The 16,645-nt window shown below is 34.7% G+C and overlaps 1 protein-coding gene across 2 annotated transcripts in view; it reads left to right on the top strand.

The window, feature by feature from the left end:
- The first annotated feature begins 253 nt into the window (after positions 1 to 253).
- Positions 254 to 16,645, top strand: part of LOC144968289 (solute carrier family 22 member 16-like) — a 101,779-nt gene continuing 85,387 nt past the window's right edge. Inside the window, exons 1-2 of one of the 2 annotated variants that reach the window (XM_078906501.1) lie at positions 254 to 312; positions 9,721 to 9,994. The gene's annotated coding sequence lies outside the window, so the exon portion shown is untranslated. Of the gene's footprint in view, positions 313 to 4,236; positions 4,299 to 9,720; positions 9,995 to 16,645 lie in introns of those variants that run through there. The other variant, XM_078906499.1, reaches the window with a different exon arrangement.

The following is a 16,645-nucleotide window of genomic DNA, read 5'->3' as shown; positions in this document are numbered from 1 at the left end:
GATGAAAACCCCCTTATCTGTTTCGATTGGGTGCACGAGTCGTTTGTCTTCACTAAAAGTAGCCAGGAACGGAGGTGGAGCGAAAGCAGAAAATCTATATTATATTATATTTAGTTATTTACTAGTCTAGTAAGTGACTTGCTAGTCTTAAACCTGAGTAGAAAGTGACTAAAAAAATCGGATTTCATGAACGTTTTCTAGTCCCTGACTAGCTGCTGGTCTCTTGCCTAGAAGTGGGCGTTGTAAGGACGTTGACTAATTATTCGGCTATTTTGTGCTAGTAACATCACGCTCTCTGGTACACGATGGCACGTAAGTCTTCATGTTAAAATTCAAGCAACAGAATGCCTTATGAAAATCATGAAATTAGGATAATAATAGAATACCTACCTATATTTTTACATAATATTTACCAACTAGTATATCAGATATTATATTGTTTTTGTACAACGGCAGTAATTAACAATCTGACAACTCATACTTCAGCAAAAATCAGGCGACTGTCCTTTCTCATTATTTAGAATTGATTCATTCAAAACTTGATAATTACTGAATGTAGGCACATGGTTGATGAACCTTGTGTATTCTTTGACACCCAGTCGTAATTTTCTATTTATACATTTCAAGCCATTGTGCCGATTTGACGATAAGAACACAGTGTGGATTCAAACAAATGCCTGCCAGGGTTTCCAAACAGGTCTATCATTGGCTGTTCTTTTATTCCTCTCTTTGTTGATTCTTTGTTTTCAAGCCACTATCTTTTGAATAGAATAGACTCATTAAGTCTACGTGAAGGGTACGTGGAATAAACACAATGCCTTACAAAATGACTCTTTATAATGAAACTCCAGTTGCCATCAATGTTGATATCCGGTTACTGTCGCGTTAAATGTATAGCAAAACTATCCCTAAGATAGAACGGCAATCGATCGTAAAGAACTTTTCACCAGATTGTGAAGACCAAGCTGCCAAATCAATTCTGGGTAGGGAGTTGGAGTAAGGGGGGGGGGGGGGGGGGGGGTCGGGTCGGGTCGGAAAATATCTTAACTTTAGCGGGGATCTTAAAACTGAGCCACTGGGACTCTCGATTGAGGTCAAGCTATAGCCACAGATGAGTCGAATTTGAATAAATGATTTAGCTCATAACTTTTTTAATAGAATGAATGAAGTTGACGTCACTGGACTCTTTCTTCTTGTTTTTAGACCGCTGGTCGGGTGGTTAGTTCTCACTCATTCTCTCAAGTCAAGAGAGAGAGAGAGAGTGAGAGAGAGAGAGAGAGAGAGAGAGAGAGAGAGAGAGAGACAGACAGACAGACAGACAAACAGACAGAGACAAAACTGTTAATGGCTAGGTACTCATTTTACACCTGAGTGCAGTGAGAGAATGTGAGTAAAGAGTGTTTTCCAAGAACTCAACTATACTCAGCCATGCGAGGTATGAACCCAGGACGTTCCGACCCGAAAGAAACTATCATACCACAAAATCACATAGCCGAGCAGATGTGATCAACCGTTTCAACTCGGTATCATGTCGGGATGAATCTGACCACAAAAAGGAAATTTAGAAATAAAATGATGAAAAATACGAACTTTGTGTTTTGTTTTACAGTGCAAGAAATAATATTTATTTCACGACATCAGTGGCTGTAACTTCTATATCCAGCATCTAGTTTATCCCGACAAAATACCGCTTTGAGACGATGGGCTACATTTTCTAAAATTAGTTACAATATCTTCCGAGATATTTGGACCCATTTTCCAAGACAATGGATACAAAGAGAATTAACACCGTGTGGAGGTGAATATAACCACGACCCTCGGACATTCGTCTAAATATAAAAATCGGATTGAGCGAATCTAGTGAATATATATTCTTCTTTTCATGAGTGTGACTTTATTAAGTGAGTTATTTTTTTTTATCGCGCCAAATAACTCACGATCTTGTGTCAACACCGGTTGCCGATAATCATAGCGTGTTAGAGATAATTGGGATAAAACCGTGCACATTCAGATTGAAAGCATGAAAATTGGCAGAATTGGTAGCTAAGACTCATATTATAATGGCATATGCAATAGAACCACTCTCGCAATTGATCATAACAGTGCGTTTTCAGCTCTTTTATTTCTCCCCAGCATTACTTATCCAAGGAAAATAACTACGAGAATACAATGTGCGTCCAATAATTTAAATACATTGTTGACCATTAAAGTAGCTAACAAATGGGTTCCGGTGGGGAAAGTACAGACAATGTTTCAGGGACAATCAGCAAAAGGAACGTTGAAAACATAAAACAAAATGTAGTAAGAATTGTAGCGTGTGTATTCCTGGGTGGTTGAAGCAAGTGTTATATATTTGACATACTAAAATCTTGTCCCATCAGTCCCTGCGAGAAGTTCTTTTTGCCATTGTAGTTGTATCTGAAAACATGCAAACGTCTTCTTTCTTCAGTTATATGTAATATTCTTCCATTTACTCTCTCTCACTCTCTCTCTCTCTCTCTCTCTCTCTCTCTCTCTCTCTCTCTCTCTCTACTTTCTTTCTTTCTTTTAAAGACCCATCAACATTCAATTATGAATTAAGAGAATTTCATATGGAATACACAAGTAATACTACAGTTTTATAACGCTACAATAACGTAAGACCTATTTTATACAAAACAAGCCATCAGTACAGGGTCATTTTTGGACAACGGATAGAGAGCCCCCCATCGTCGCTGCGAAGTCTTTATTCTCTGTTGTCTTCTGGCACTTTCCTACACACATAATTTCTTGTTATTATCAACAGATAGAACAGTCGCGGGTGCTTTTAGCCAAGCGCTTAATTATACCTGAACGAGCCGGCAATTTGTGTGCAGTGCCTTACTCAAGGACACCACAGTGCAGATAGAACATGATCCCATTGCCATCATGCGGCCAATAATGTAACGTCAATAGCTTGACACAATATTGCTTTATAACGATGATTATCATGATGATGATGATGACAATGGTGACGATAGTCACAGCGTTCTAATATAATTTTATAAAAAAGTAGTAGTCCTTCAGAGCCATTTGGTCTATGAAGCCGGGCTTGATCCCGGTTTCTATAGCGTGAAGAGGACAATAGCCATTGCTTGATGCCCTTTTCATAGTAAGCTTGTCTATCGCAAAGTACTTTCCGCCAGATATAACAGACCCAGCTGCTGGGTGGACTGGGAGGTCAGGTATAAAAAAAAATTCGACTTCACCCAGGATCGATCTCAGACCTTTGTGTGTGAAGCGAGTGCTTTACCAACTGAGATATCTTGACCCCAACCTATCATCAAGTCTGACCAAAAGGCTATAAAACACGTAAAATGATTATCCCAGTAATTTTGGAAAGAAAAAATAATTAGGGGGAGGGGAGAAGGAACACTGTCTGTGTCAACACCGGTTTCCGGCATTTAATCCGGCAATGTTCTGCGAGTCTGTTTGTTTGTCCGTCATTATTAGTGTAGTTGATTAAACTTGCTAAGTCAGATAAACACAAATCTCTTATAATAGAATTTTGCATGATAGAAGTCCCTAAAAACTCGCAAGATTGAATAAGATTGACGATTAAACAATTTGGATAGTTCATGAATCAAAAGTTTAGTGAAAGGAGGTTTGACGCTAAAAATAATCGCCAATGGGAATCTAAGGATGACGTAAAACAACCTTGAGTCATCTTGCCTTTAATGTAATGAATGAATGTTTTTGTCGTCCCTTTCAAAATTTTCTGATCTTACAAAGCTTGTATCTCAACTAATAATGATATCTCAGAGTGGTTCTATAACATAAATTATAGGATTTGTCATATTCTACAACATATGTAATTGTCATGCTTTCAAATCTAATTTTCACAATTCATGGGTATTTTGTATCTAATTCCCCCTCAACTATCGTCCAAGGGCTATAAACAAAGGCTAGACGTCACTCGCAAGATGCCAATTTGGTACTTTTAATGCAATTTAAAAAACGTGTCGTTAAACAAAAAAAAAAGAGTCTTGTCTAGACACTTGCCATGGAAATGGGTTAAGCAATTCAAGATTGTCATTAGTCATCCACCTCTACGGGCATTTACTAGAAAATGTGATACCTCTAAAATTTTGGTATTTACTTAGACCAATTCAAATATTTGGCATTTTTTTCTAACTTAATCTGGCACTAGAAAATCGTCTGCTAGGCTAGACATATATGCTAATTATGTTTTTAGGTTTTGTTATTGTGTGCTAGAGCTTTCAATGTTTGATAATCTTGTTTTCCGAATGTACACCAATGAAGGCACAAAGAAATTGAAGGTATTTATTAAAGTTTAAAATTATGTTATAGTCATGTGTGAGTGAGATTTGTTTTTATTTTTTTAGATTCTCACATATAATGGAAAGTTGTGCTCCTTCTAATCAATTTGACGACCATATAACGTTGAAGGTTTGATGTTTATCTATTGCCGATAATTTTTTAAAAATTATTATTATTATTATTATTATTATTATTATTATTATTATTATTATTATTATTATTATTATTATGCTCTCTCTCACTCTCTCTCTCTCTCTCTCTCTCTCTCTCTCTCTCTCTCTCTCGTTGTATATATATATATATATATATATATATATATATATATTATGTATGTATATATATATTATATTTATGTATATATATATATATATATATATATATATATGTGTGTGTGTGTGCATGTGTGTGTGTGTGTGTGTGTGTGACCGTGAGAGGGGGGGGGGGGGGTCGCCAGCAGAAGATTATTAAGTTAGAATAAGTAATTGGTGGTGAGCTAACTCGACTACATTCATAAAATAAAGATGTGATAAACAAGGCCCCCAGAATTTACTAGTTACTTAAATTAAAAAAGAACAAATGAAGAGTTGGTTTAAGATGATGTGAATATTGAAAGATAAAATTGAATGAAACGAATGTAATTATAGATAAATAGTGACCACACTTACAAATGAAAACATAACAATGTTATGTAACTTCTGTGATCTTGAGGGTAATGTTGTACAGACTTGTTAAGTCCAACTTCCAGACAGAGAGTACTTTCGGCAAGATCCGGATCTGACAATCTCGATAGTGTCATAGTGTGTTGCTGGCAAAGGTGACCGATGATGCTCCGGCGTCTTGATAGTGGATTCAAATAATGGAGTTTTCCACCGAGTCCCGATAATAAGATATAAATCTTTAAAATATAAATGATATGAGGAGTGGAGTGGTCTGGACGTCAAGACATAAGTTATTGAGAAAAGTGAGTAAGAAAGATTAAATCAATCAGCTTTTATAATAGGTGGCTACGTGACAAAAGGTAGAAAGAAACGCATTCACTAATTTGAATTCAAAGAGAAGGCTATTACAGGAAAGATAATCTAATATTAGAAGGTAACAATTCTCTAAGTCTACCGAAATATAACTGGAGTAAGATGAACTTACTTTTTTTTGTTTATATTACTAAAATAAAACGATAATAAAATAAATCTGAATCAACGTTATGTGACAGTGAATTTTAATGGTTATGATGCAAGGCAGTACTTTCTTCGATTCGTCATTTGTATTTTTCTGAATTTGACTTTGACCCCCCCCCCCAAAAAAAAAAAACAACAAAAAACAAAAAAACAAAAAACAAAAACAAAAAAAAAAACAAAAAAAAAAAAACAAACCCAAAAACGTTGGAATTGTATTCATGCGCGCTAAAAGGTTATTTTAAATGATCAATCAGCTGTCTTTTCAGAGTTTATTCATGCCAATAAATTAAGCGAAAATATTCTACAATCGTTGAATAATACTTTATACCACGGGTTCAAAGCATTATTTAACTATTACTTATTACTAAGAAATTATGGGGTTTTCCAAGAAAAGGGGTGGAAAAAATCTAAGTACACAACTATCCAGTGGTAGAAAAATACTAACCATCTCTATATTATGTGTCCGAGTTGGCTTTGAGGGTGTATCTAAAATCCCGCGCTTTGATTGGTCAAAACTCTACTGGTTAATCCTGTTTAGATACGTACTCTTGACAGACATATCGTATTTACAATGCCGAGGATTATTTAAAAACTGCCAAACTTGAATAGTCCCGGTATATTGTGGCAGAGTCGTACGTATACAATTAAAATATTATTTCAAAATCTGAGAGATGACATCCTTGGTATATGTGTTTGTTTGTGAGTGTATGTGTGTGTGTGAGAATGTGTGTGTGTGTGTGTGTGTGTGTGTGCACGCGCGTATATGTGTGAATGAGTGAGTGGGTGTGTTATTTGTTTATTACTATGAAAAACATAGATAGCAATTGTATTTAAAATTATTGAGGCATAGTTGACAGGGCCAAAGTATTTTTACCAAAACAAATATTGTAAACATAATCAACAGTGTAATTTTTAAAATAAATCAAACGTCATGCTCGAATGCCCCCTTGAATACTCTTGTCCCAAATCTCTCACTCTCTCTCTCTGTCTCCCTCTCACTCACTCACTCTCTCTCTCTCTCTCTCTCTCTCTCTCTCTCTCTCTCTCTCTCTCAATCTATCACTCACCTTGTGCCTCTTGCCAGAGTTTACCCTATTTTTTTTTTTTTTTCGCGCGCTGACACAAACACAATAAAAGAAAAAAAAAACAGTTAACAAATTAAATATGGATAAACCAAATTGCCTTTCAACGGATTCATAATAATAATGTGTATCACAATGCTCCACGTGCGGCTATGCAGTCTTGTGGTATGACACCAGCCTTCGGATCAGAAGGTCCTGGATTCGAATCCTGCTCTGAGCGGCGCATGGTTGAGTCTTTGGAAAAGGCTCTTTACTCACATTCTCTCGTCGAACTCAGGTGTAAAATTAGTTCTTGACCTGTAACAGCGTTATCTCTGTCGGAAAAAAAGTAATTTACTCAATCACGCTGCCCATCAAAAGACGCTGTGACAAAGAAACAGACAAACCAGAAAGGAAAATACAAGAAAAATTATCTTCCCCCCAAAAAACATCCTTCCTCGAATTTCTACAGATTATTATTTTACACATGTGCCTGTCCATTGCTTCCTAGTCGGTTTTGAGATTTGATATGCCAAGCAATTATCTCATAGGGAATTGACCTAAGATCACACCAACACAGTCGATTGATTTCCATGCTTCACCAAACATTCTGGTCCGTTCAATTGACGACTGTATTCCCGTACACTGACTAAACACATTTTAAATGAAATTGGCCAGAAAAGATTCACTTCAAATATCGATCATTTATTTAGATGTCTCATACCTTGTAAAAAGCCTCAAACCTGAGACTTAAAAAAAAACCAACAAATTTCCTGAAGTGTCAGATTTAAGACTGAAAAGTTTGGAGTCATCTTAATAGATCGATATTTTTAGTTAATAAATTGCGGCCGAAATGAAAAAAATGTATTTTTTAACAGTGCAAATTTAGCGTAAAATCTTTACAAGTGGGTGTCAAGGATTAAGAAGTCTTCTTGTAATCGTAACTCAATTGGAATCCTGGTCTGCCTAAGTCCTTAATCTCACACTGTGATTAAATAAATGTGTAAATAACCCCTATGGTTCATAACAGATTGGAGTGTATAGGAAAATGGTCATTTTGAAGCAATGCCGTCTATAACGCCATGTTTCTGTAAAGTGGGAGAAGCACTTAATCGCTGATTTTATCATATCAATGAGACACTTGTCTTATGGCGGAATGCGTTTGTTCCCGAATGTGTCTATTGTTGTATCTATGTAGGAGAAGTGGCAAGTAGGAATCGACAAATAGAAGTTAGATAGTTTTCCCAAAGACATAAGTCGTCGGGTTGCCCTTTTCCTGTTATAGTTGCGTTAAAGTTCCTGACAACTCGTCATAAAGTAAGAAAATATTAAGTTTAAGGAAATAGGTAGCAGAAGTAGTGGTAGGTTATGGTACGTTATATATAGGGATAAATAGATTCCGAAGGTAAATATTAATCCCTGTTAAAGCAGAAATACATAAATATAAATCAACAGAATAACCTCACACAATAACACGTTAACACATAATTAACCAAAAGAATGATAGTTCATTTTAATTAATTGAATTAAGGATATCGGCAGTTAATTTTCATCCATCCATGGTCCGTTTCTCAAATTATTATAACTGGTTCCTTATCAGTTTGGTAGAGGTTTGATGTGACTGGTGGCGACCGTCCTATGACTGGTGGCGGTGCTAGGGTTGCTTCAGCCTGGTTATTTTATGGAGGAGCCTCTTATAGTCATTCTCTGTTTGTCCCAGTGAGTCACTTAATAGCTTTAGCTCTGGATCAACGTGTAACCAAATGGTTGATTAATGGTAACCAGATCTGTGTATACACGGGAGCAAATCTTTGACAAGCTGCAAAAAAGTGTGTATTCCTTATGACCAGTGATGTCGTTAGGATTTCAAATTTACAAACCCTTGACATCACCACTGATCTAACTTTTGTTATTCATCATCCTTAATTAACTGGATACAGGTAGTTTAGTGGGATGGGGAAAGATATGTAAACAATGAGAGCATTAGAATCAATACATATAAATACATAATAATACTATCGCGTATTGGCCGCCCCTTGGGGCGCCCAACATGAACCACAAGTCTTCGCCATTCTGTCCTGTCCTCCATAAGCGTACGCAGCTCCAGGGTGTTGTCCATTCCTGTGTCATCTAGCAGACAGTCAATGTAATAATTGTAATTGTAATTGTAATGTGTAAATGTAATATATAAATATATATATATATATGTATATATATATATATATATTTACATTGTATATATATATATATATATATATATATATATATATATATATATATATATATTATACATATATACAATGTCAGGGTTTGATTTATGTCAGGGGTTGATGGATAAGTCAGTTTAAATAACTAAGGTTTAGGGGTGGATTTCCAGATGAGTCATTGTAAATAACTGTGGTGTAAGGGTTGATACCCAGGTTAAAGTCATTGTGGTGAGCTTTGATGTCCCCGTGTTTTCCGTCATTGTTGTTGTCTTCGAGTCTTGGGTTTTACCTTGAGAAAGGATGTACGTGCATCATGGGGGCTCGATTTTTGGGTAATTTGATAGGTTTGTTGTATTGAAATTTCTAAGCACTGCAAACTATCCGTTAATGAATTTGATATGGGATGGGTTGGAACGGAAGTTTGGTGTTAGAGGTGGGTGTCCATAATTTAGTTCTATTATTTAAGATTTCGACCAATCAGAATGTTTCGTTGAACAAGGGTTCAATTGTAGATTCTGATATTTTGATCAGTTGAACTGAAGACTCCGGCTTGGACGGACGTGTTAGTGACTCGAAGATAGCACTAAAATTATAATAAATAAATTCCCAAAGTTTATGCTGTTTGTGGCAGCGGTGATACTGTTTGTGGCAGTATTTCTCCGTCCAAGTCGTTATTGTGACGCCTTTGAGGCTTTTTATTTTAATTACATTGTTTTACTGGCTCTGGTAATATTTCAAAATTAATATTTATTGTGAAAGCTGAGTGATATTTTGTGTTATTTTAGTAATGGTTCCCTAATAGGGGTGACTGATAGTTGATGAGGAATTTTGATTTTAGTATAGTGAGTCCATAAATATAATGACATTAACTAAGTGTATTCACTGCTATTCAGTTTTGTTGATTTATTACTTTTATTAATAGATTGATATAATATTTGGTTTTGATTAATTAATCCTTCTATATCCTTCCTTATTTAGTGAAGCCAGTTGGCTTGAGGTTGACCTAAGGTTGCCGTGAGGTTGTTTTAACGTTGATTTGAAATCAAACATTAATATTTTGAAGAAATCAAAGAAACATTAACAATACAAGGAACAGTGCTTATTTGGGAACGAAAGAAAACAATTTTACACATTTGATCGATAAACATTTGATAAGACATTCTTCATCCATCGGAAACTATACTTATCATCTTTGCTGTCCTGCCTTGGTTGCTGTCGTCATGTTATGTGTTAGATTAGATGCTAAATTAAGGTAAGGGCGCCCTTAGAGATACAGTATTATATTTTATTTTGTGATTTCTGTTCTTCTTCAATTATTCTCTTCATTATTTCTTCTGCTCTATCTTCATATTCCAACCCTTTATTTTGTAATACATCATTACTACTATATATGAATAAGACCTACTTCTTTTCCTTTTCTTTCATTATTTCTCTTTATTCAATACATAAATAAACCATTTGATATAAAACTGTACATCACTTGTTTGCTTGTCGGTGTGTTACGTCCCTGTTTGTGTTCATTGACAATAATAGGTAAAGGCGACGGACTGAGTGCGTAGTGGGCGCATTGCGAACTCACTCCGGCGCTTAAGTAACATCGGGGCAACGGTCACTTTGTTACATACAATACCTTTTTAGATAAAGAGATTGAATGAAATATTTGGTTATAATAACATGAGTTATCCATTTCTGTTATTTTATAGGTTGCGTCTACTTACGGCCCAGGCAAATACACTATATTAATTGTTACTCACTACACGTACTAGTTTTAAATGACATTAATTAATCACAACACAATTTAAGTCCAAAGCCATAAGATTGATATATTTATTCATACCCTTGTCCACACAATGTTTCCACTAAATAGAATTTCAAGTTGACCGCTATAATAGCATGTTGGTGATAGAGTTGATGGAATGAGAGAGACCGAATTAGCTGAGCCTTTGCTTATATAGAAATATGACCGGAGTTTAGTCAATCCTAGAAAGTAATGATGTTCCTGGATTCGTTAGTTTCAGAATTTCACTGGTCATTTGGTCGAATCCAATCATATTCCGCTTAAGCTATTCCTGCTGGCCTGTCAGGTTAACGCGTCATAACGTAATCTTAGGATAATGTTACTGCCGCTTTGATCAGCCGATTAATTATGCAGTCATATGCCATCTCTCGTCTCTCGGCTGGCCGTTCATTTATTCAATATCATAATTTGGCGTCTTTGTAAGTGCATCAGACTTATGCATTAATTATGCTGGGATAATAAAATCATAAAGTATAGGGCGACGCTGTTAGAAAATATGCATTTAAAATCCTGTGAAAGTTAGGAGAGATTTAAAATAGATCACTACATCTATGTTTATAACGCATTGAACAATGTAATGAGGAAGACTCGCATTACACTTTATCTTTCTCTTTATCGACCTTTTTTCAGTTTTTAAAAAACCCGAAATGCTATATCTACAAAATACAAAAACTGACTTTTTTACACTATAAACATAAAAGTTAAAGAACTGACTGAACAAGTGTGTATGAAAGATGACAAACAAAGCAAGAAATCCAAGAAATAACCACCCCAAAATCAGTCGATCTCGACTGACACCTTTCATTTACCCTTTATCTTTATCTTACACCGGTGACTGCTCCTTAATTTCTTAAAACTCAGAAGCAAGTTTTACACAACAGTATTTAGTTCTTAAAGCTTAAACAAATATTTTTATTCAAACTTTGTGATATAATAGAAAACAAATCCAGTGGCGGTTCTAGCCTATTTACAGTGGTGGGGCAAAGATGATTCGGTCATAAATATATATATATATATATATATAATATATATATTATATATATTTTTTTATTTTATTTTATTTTATTTATTTATTTATTTTTTAATTATTTTTTTTTTAATTATTATTTTTTTTTCACCTTTAAAAAATAATATTTCAACCACAAATAATCACATTCACAATGAAATGACAATACAAGTAGATTTTAATTATTCCAAACGTAATCAAAACTGAATCACGAAAGAGAATACCACTAAAAAATAAAGCGACGAGACATAATGCGACAACACCTTGACAATACAAGTCCATTTCGTTCACTCGAAAAAATTAAAGATTTGCTTTAATCCCTCAACGGCGAGATTAATATTTCTGTTACATTATTGGTTTTCAGTAGTATGTAGTAACCTTAAAGTTTTAATCGAGAAGCAACAACAGCGATATGACTCGAGTTTCATTCAGAGCTCAAATTGCATTTCAATGCTGTCTTGATGATTAGAGTGATTGTGCCGGTGGTGGTAGTGGTTGGAATAGTGGTAGCGGTGGTTTGTGTTGGTGGAGGAGGATGTAATTATGGTAGTGGTTTTGGTGGTGCTGTTGGTTAGAATGATAGTTGTGGAGACGATGACGGAAATGTTATGATGATGTTGATATTGTTTTTATTGCTATTGTAGTACTTGTTGTTAATATTGTTGTTGTTGTTAATGATGAAGATAATGATGATGATGATGATGATGATGATGATGATGATGATGATGATGATAATGATGATTATGATGACAACGACGATGTCGTCGACAATGATGGTTACCATACGATATTACAAAGTTTATTCAATCTTAGGCTTTCGACAATAAATCATACAATTTGATGACCACATGAAAGTGGGGAAAAATGGTAAATGGAACCAAACAATAAACTGATACCATTAATAACCACACAAAAATACAACAATAGTAATACCACCAATACGTACAATAATAATAATAATAATAATAATAATAATAATAATAATAATAATAATAATAATAATAATAATAATAATAATAATAATAATAATAATAATAATAATAATAATAATAATAATAACAATAATAATAATGATGATGATGATGATGATAATAATAATAATAATAATAATAATAATAATAATAATAATAATAATAATAATAATAATAATAATAATAATAATAATAATAATAATAATAATAATAATAATAACAATAATAATATTACCATCATCATTACTACCACCACCATCATTACTACTACCACCACCGCTACCACTATCACTACCACCATCACCATCATTATTACGTTTCCAATCATTTTTTCTCGTTTAAAAAAAATTGATATCTATCAAAACAGTCGAAATTCCGGTCATTTTTTAAAAGGGTAGTTAAAATATCTACGATTTTATTAGCCCTGAAAACTACGATTTTTATTTTCCTATTTCAAGTAGGCAGCTCTGCTATGACAAGTACTCGTATCAGTATCAGTTCCATAGTCAAAATAAGACAAACAAAAACAACGTTTATTTAATCTTAGGCTTTCGCCAATACTTCATACAATACAATTAAGACAAAATAATGTTACGAATTTCTCCTCATGCATTCGTTAGACTATAACAATAACGACCGTGTTATCTTTACTCCTTACCCAACCAACCCGAGCTTCCCGCCTCTTCATCGCGAACTATCTTATGTATGTATTAGCTTCAGGACGGGCAAGTACGGAATCTGCCCACCCTTCCGTATTTCCTCTATAAGTCAGTTAGAATTCAACTCTCTCCTTTCTCAGAAGAGTATTTCTCGTATACTAATTCAAATGTTGAGCAAACCAAAATGGTGGTTGTATTTTATATATTTATTTAGTCGTGACTTTTGAATAAAAGTGTTTTGTTTTATTATACGGAATACAATAGAAAATTACATTGTTTTGCAAAATTATTTTGTCTGGCAATAAAAATACAGGGGTAATTACTTTAAGAATTAAAAAAAAAAAAGAACTAACAAATTAATTTGTTAAAAAACAAAAAAAAAAAACAAAAAAACAACAACAACAAAAAACAAATAAGAAAACAATTTAAATAAATGAGTTTTGAGAAGCACTAAAGAAAACGAGAAAAAAAAAAAGAAAAGTTTAAATGGATAAACAAATATATAAAAACAACACAAATCAATACTAAATTGATGTAAAATTAGTAAATTAATAAATTTAATTCAATACTGGAACATTCCCAAAGTCATTACATCAATGGTACCAGCACAAGTAAGGCAATAAATAAGAAAAAGTTCGTTTGCCAAAATCTCTATTTAGTTTTCACTGGTTAATAAGGTGGGCTCATTTGAATTAGCCCGACCTAGTACTAGAGAGGCCAGACAGCAAAAATCGGAGTTAGTTCACCGTCAGGCGACGAGACGATGAGATGACGATGTGGGCGGAGTGGAGTGGTTGGGGGGGGGGGGGGTGATAAAAAAAGAACAGGAGCGTATCCCGGTTTATGCATTAAGGGATGCATGGTGATTCGCAATCTATCAAAAATACACACAAATTGATTTCAGTACGAAGTATAAAGTTTAAGTAGTAACTTTTGAAATTATCTAATTTAAATTTGATTATTTCAGACCTGGTAATACAGCATATAACTTGAAAAAACAGGCTGGTATTTGCCCACCCTGCCCATTATTACCAGCCGTCCCTGAACAAATCACTCTAAAAAATAAGAATGTTCAATGAATCGAAATGACTGTGACAATTTTCCTGTAATTGGTAAGGAGAGGGTTAAAGGATTTGGTGATTTCTACGAGTACATAGAGACCACTAAACTGAGATTACAGTCTCTAATATATGGGCAACTATTACTCAACTGAGTCGGGTAACAAATGTGTTCACTCCAGTAAATTGCAATTGGATTCAATAGTCTGATGTCACGTCGCCCCGCAACGACCGCCATCGTGGTTTTAAACTAAGAAAATCGGTAATTTTTATTCTTCATGCTGGCTATAACTTTTCATATGTCTTGTGATCAGAATGTGGAAAAAGTCAAAACAAGATCATATTTGTAATGTTTTTTTCTCCTCTAGATACGCTTTTATGCTCGTCGGAGAAATATTTAATAAGGGCGTCCGCCGTTGTTCCGATAGTTTAGAGCCAGTTACTAAGTTACCATGCGTCATTACGAGGGAAGTGACGTTACGACTGTTGAAGCATATTGACGTCTTTAGACAGCCAAAGAAGTGGGAAGTTGTCACCATTGTCTGTCTAACCGCATTTTTATGTGCGAGACAGAGTGCTTTCACGGTCAATAATACATCTTCACATCGGAACTTCACGGATAGTACAAAAAACTAATTACCCGAATTTATCCTATCACTCAATGGTAGACAGGGGATCAGAAATAACCTCTATTGTACCAGGAACTGTCACTGGTCTCATTGTTTGTGATGCGAGTGTAATATCAACTGGGCTATAGGTATCACAGTATCACTAAAGCGAAGTGGTTTCCCCACATGAAACATTTGCCTCAGAAATCCAAAGAGCTTACCAGTATTATTACAGGCCAATAACTGTGCTTATGTCAAACGGTACTGAACACGATTACTCAAGGTTAAACTATTTTCCTATCAGTATTGTGTATTATTCCATTAATAAGAATATAAACTTTTCCAAAAAAAAAAAGAAGTAAAAACTGTAAAGCGGGGTAACCAAGATAAACCAATTGAAGCCTGAGTATTTACGAAGTTATTCTTCTTGATATTGACAGAAAAAGACTTCAGATAATATGTGACCCTACGCCTCGAAGCGGTATTAGGTCGGGATTTGGAAAACGAAGAAAACCGGTTTTAAAGTGGTAATGGTCAAAATTATCAAATTTCATTTTTTGGTTGTTTCAGAAACTACAATCATTTTTCTACATGAAAACATAATTATTCAACATAGATATTGACGATAAGTAATATAAATTTAAAGTTTTAAAATGCAACTATCAGAGAGACATTCAAAACGAGAGTTGACTTTCTCTCAGAGAGCCACCATTTCCAAAACTTAGTAATATTAAGTCTTTTCGTACACCAATACCATGTAAGATACCACAGCAAAGGGCGTGTCTTTATCTATCTCCGGGAAAGCATGTCTGTTTCCATAATTTCATGGTTCAACCAATAATGAAATTTAAAAACTGTAAACAAGTCTAGGTTTATCCCTGACAACCTTACAAATGAATGATTCTGATTGGTCAAGGATCATCATATGCACCCGTTGGCCATTAAAATGCCCGGGCAATGTGTCATGACGTCAGCATGCGTGTGTTACATATGTATTTAATACACACCGCGTGCTTTTACTTCTTTGTCTATCTGCATTGGTTAATGATTGAGATGACAGTACTTTGTCCCTCTTTCTTTATTCATGAAATTATAGGACATGCTAAGACTTTAATAGGACAAGAGTTGCGCAATCTTACACTTACAGAGATTGTTGTAGGATAAACATTTAATTTTAAGCACAAAAGCAGAATAGTAAATAGAGCCTTCTACAATTAATGAACTGCCGATGGAAATGCGTGTAACTAAAAAAATGAAAAAGAGTTAGATGTATGGATAGATAAACAGAAAGAGAAACGGGCCTATCAATGTATAAATAGATAGGTAGATAGATAGATAGATAGATAGATAGATAGATAGATGAAAAGGAGAGAGGGACAGAGAGAGAGAGAGAGAGAGAGAGAGAGAGAGAGAGAGAGAGAGAGAGAGAGAGAGAGAGAGAGAGAGAGAGGTGTTCGTTTGTCGTGCTTTCTTTATATACTGAAAGAAGGGGGAGTCTTTTTAGACAATCAACAATGTGGTGAACGCTAAGAAAAACTTGACAGATTCAATAACATGTTTACATGTATGTCATTACACAATAAGCCCCACCCCTCCTCCTCAAGCTGTCATCTGACTCAAAATGGAAACAATGCAATGAATAATTTGACCAGCCCATTTCTTTAATTGCAATCTAATTGGTCAATGTTTCCAGATGATTGACTATGACTTATTTTGAAACAAAATGCTTTATTTAACTATCCCTACAATTCTTTGCTCCGCCTCCACCCCTTTCTTCATGTCTACCTCACTCTCTCCGTCTCA

The sequence above is a fragment of the Berghia stephanieae genome, chromosome 3, assembly GCF_034508935.2.
Source record: "Berghia stephanieae isolate SIO BIC M18660-M18661 chromosome 3, UCSD_Bste_1.3, whole genome shotgun sequence".
NCBI classification, from domain to species: Eukaryota; Metazoa; Mollusca; class Gastropoda; order Nudibranchia; family Aeolidiidae; genus Berghia; species Berghia stephanieae.
Note: the sequence above shows the minus strand (reverse complement) of the source record. Positions and strands in the feature narration are given on the sequence as shown.